Below are 4,255 nucleotides of genomic sequence, written 5' to 3' on the forward strand. Positions count from 1 at the left end.
TTGAACCACATAAAAATTGGACAAGATCCCCAACCTACATGTTCAGAATCAGGTGTTCACAGTCCCTATCTGGTGACTGTACATGGTTCAAAAGGCAGCAGAGGCAACAGGTAGTTACCTCAAAGGACATGGACCACTGTTATCTGGGAGCACACTATGTTATCCCAGTGTCATGTACCACTCCACCTTTCTCCAAGGCGGTCTCATAATTCTGGAATGGCAGGTCTGGCTGATACAAAATGAAGACAGACAACAAAACCTTTACTCTGTGGAGACATCCTAACTCCTACTATGTATGCATGGTGATCTTGAATGCAACTCATCCTAAAAGCTTGTCATGGTCATTCTTGGTTTTTAGGTCGGGTGATCCATCAATCTTGCCCTCAACTATTACTTTTTTTACATCACCATCACTACCAAAGTTGAGCTGGACAGCAACTAGTGGCTGCACGTAGCTCCCATGCAGTTTTGTTTTGTTTTCCATAATATGCAAATATTTTAAATCTATCTTTCCATTGGGAGGATAAGTTGATAGAACTGCTGTGCTTTCACTTTTTGCAATACAGTCTATCCTTGGTTCTCCTCGAGGCTTTAATACAATTATTCTGCTCATTTTCACAAGAATACAAGGGTTTCCTGATTGGTAGCCAAATGTGGGATCATCCACACCACCGTATGGTCAAGTAAGGCAAGAGGAAACTGACATGCTGTATATTCTGGATCCTTCTGCTCAAAATAGTTTCTATTGGTACAATATGTGAGTTTCTTCTGTTCTTCTAAGCCATAAGGCTTTAGAAATTTCTTAAGGTCATCAACGTACCCTTGATAGGATTACAAATCAGACAGGCTGAATGAAAAATCCAACGTTGGCACTGGTTTTGGAAAAATCACAAGTCCTGGACTAGGAATCTGGTCACGATATTTTGGAACCGTCTTCGTTTAGAGTCTGAAGCATGGCTCACATCATGAATGAAAAGAGTGCAGCCAGGAACCCATAAAAGACTGGATAGAAGAGCAAGATCAAACCCCAGCTCTTGGCAGCTCGCCCCAGGAACTCTCCGGTGGTCTGGCTGTAGATGAAGAGCTTCTACTCGGCCAGGCTCCGGTTGAAGGACTTCTTGTCTCTCTTCTTCATCGTGTGTGTGCCTACTGCCAGGGGAGACGCAGGGTGGAAGCTGCGAGGAGGGCGGAGGAGCATCCTTTTTAGAGCAGAACAGCCCTGAGACATGGGCAGAATGCGCGTCGGCGGAGAAAACCTCCTCAGTGCAGTGAGAGTTCAAGCAGGAAAGTGTATTCTTTTATTATTATTATTATTGAAGGATAATTGCTTTATAAAACTTCATTGTTTCTGTCAAACCTCAACGTGAATCAGCCATATCCCTTCCCTTTTGAACCTCCCTCCCATCTCCCTTCCCATCCCAGCCCTCCAGGAAAGTTACTCTTAACTGCTGGTGTTTGTTGTTCAGTCGCTAAGGTGTATCCGACTTTTTGCCAGGCTTCCCTGTCCTTCGCTCTAACCCAGAGTTTGCTCAAACTCATGTCCATTGAGTCAGTGATGCCATCCAAGCATCACATCCTCTGTCGTCCCTTTCTTCTCCTGCCCTCAGTCTTTCCCAATATCAGGGTCTTTCCCAATGAATTGGCTTTAGGAATCAGGTGACCAAAGTATTGGATTTTCAGCTTCAGCATCTGTCCTCCCAATGAATATTCAGGGTTGATTTCCTTTAGGATTAACTGGTTTGATCTCCTTGCTGTCTAAAGGGCTCTCACCAGGAAAGTTCTGACGATTCCTTTTTAGATATAGATTCAAAGACACCATCCATGAAAGAAATAATAAGATTTACTTCATTAAAATTAAAAACTTCTAACCTGTAAAAGACAATATCAAAAGACAAGTCAAGACTTGAGAAAATATTTACAGAAAACACATCTGAACAAACTAAGCATACTCTTGTCATACTATTGAGCAGTCAAGCTCCTTCATATGTATTCAAAGGAGTTACAAATTATATCTATACAAAAACATGAACTTGGATATTTATAGCAGCCTTATTTTTAACTCTCAAAACTTGGAAGCAACCAAGATGTCCATCAGTAGTTGAGTGTATAAACTGTGGTATATCCAGACAATGGAATATTATTCAGCACTAAAAATAAATAAGCTATGAAGTTTTGGAACAACATGGAGAAATCTTAAGTGTATATTATTTAGTGAAAGAAGCATACCTTAAAAAGCTACATATGTTTTGATACCAAATGTGCGACACTGGAAAGGGCAAAGTTTGGAGATATTAAAAAGACCAGTGGTTAGTATGGTTGGAAGAGTGGGGAAATTAATTGGTAGAGCACAAAAGATATTTAATACAGTGAAAATATTCTGTCTCATATTATGATGGATATATGTCCTTATACATTTATCTAAGCAGTGAATGTTGTTATAGGATAGATTTTACAACACCAAGAGTGAACCCTAATGTTTTTTGGATGATAATGATATATCAGTGTAGGTTCATCCTTATTAAAAATTAGCACTGAGGTGAGTGATGTTGATAATTGAGGAGAATGTGTATGTAGGTGCAGAAATTATATGGGAAATTTCATTATCGTCCTCCCAATTTTGCTTAAAACTTATCTTTTATAAAAGTCTTAAAAATACATCAGAATTTGAAACTAAAAACTGATGAAACTTCATCACAATTGCTAAATATAATATCAACTTATAAAATTTAATGATTTGTATTTAGAATATTACTTAGTATAAAAACCAAAAGCAAGACTAATATAATTAAAAATCAAGAAAGTATTTTTTAAGAATTAATACATAAACAAGTCACAGAGACTATGAAGAGTTGTCAATAAGTAACATAAAGAAAGTCTAAATAAAAATAGAGATAAATCAGCGCATGAATAACAAATTTTAGCATTGTTAAGTTTGTAATCACTTTTTCCAGTAATAGGTACACATGTTTATGTTCAAGAGAAAAATTTAACTGTGTATATTTGAAATGCTATACATTTGTAATTTTAAAAGAGTAAAAGTTCATTGCTAATTAATTTCTTATGAGAACAGAAACAGAAATCAACTTAGCAGGTACACAAATATACTACAGAACCACATATTTTAAAACATTTTCTTTTCTTTTTCTTTTCTTTTTTTTCCCCCAAATTCAGGAAAATAAGACTGATGGAACACACTAGAAAGCTCAGAAACAGATGTACCCAGGAAGATAAGGCAATAATGGTACCTGAAATGAGTAAGGAGGGGTGGAATATTTAGGATTTGATTTAAAACAATCTGGCACACCACATGCAAGAAAAAAATGGCCCATATTTTGTTATAAAAAAAGTAAAAAGAATTAAGATTGTGGGGCTAATTATACAAAATTCCAGATGATAAATTGACAAATAACTGCAATCTTGAGTCAGGAAAACAGAGCTTTAGAAAGCTAAAAAGGATAATTCATAAGAAGAAAATATAATGATTAGAGTGTATAAAAACCAGTGACTGTGCTCAATGTAAAATTCTATAGTATGTTAATTAAAGCAAGATAGTCACACAATTTAAATGATATGTAAAGCATCTGTACAATGTCTAAAATAATTGGAATGCAGTGCAAAATGGCACAGACTATAGGTCATTGCCTGTTTTCAAATATTGGCACATATCTGATTTTTGTTGTTGTCGCTGTTTTTGTCATTGGCATATTTCTTAACGTCTTTGTGGATCAGATTTTTTTGATGTTCCAGTGTTATTTTGATCACTGTACTTTTATGGAAATTAATCAAGTTCAGGCATGGAATAAGATTAGAACAGTGCATGGAATATAAACATCTAAATAAATACAGCTATTAATATGCACTAAAATATAAGCTATTATTTTGTCTTATTACTTATATTATCATCTTTTACCAACAAAGGCATATAATTTAGATCACCAAAGGGATATTTAAATTCAATAAGGTAAATACAAGACAACAAATAGAAAAATGGCCACAGATATAATTAGGCAATTCATAGATGGTGAACCAGATAATTAATAAGTAAAGCATATCAAACTTAAAGGATACACAATTATTGTTTTCACTTTCTATCATCCCTGCAATTTGCATGTAGCTTACATTTATTGTTTCATGTGATTTAATTGACAGATTTTTAAACTGTACATAATTAATGGAGAAGTGGATCTTAAATTGTTTGCTGTCTCATCATTTATGAACAGAGTATAAAAACTCCTTAATCTCAGAAGTAATCAGA

The 4,255-nt window shown here is 35.4% G+C and overlaps 1 pseudogene; it reads right to left on the reverse strand.

Annotated features, from left to right (window-relative positions):
* Window positions 1-289: 289 nt before the first annotated feature.
* Window positions 290-1,135, reverse strand: LOC109574719 (sodium/potassium-transporting ATPase subunit beta-3 pseudogene; annotated as a pseudogene).
* Between the last annotated feature and the right edge of the window lie 3,120 nt (window positions 1,136-4,255).

Source organism: Bos indicus, chromosome 20 (assembly GCF_029378745.1).
Source record: "Bos indicus isolate NIAB-ARS_2022 breed Sahiwal x Tharparkar chromosome 20, NIAB-ARS_B.indTharparkar_mat_pri_1.0, whole genome shotgun sequence".
NCBI lineage: Eukaryota > Metazoa > Chordata > Mammalia > Artiodactyla > Bovidae > Bos > Bos indicus.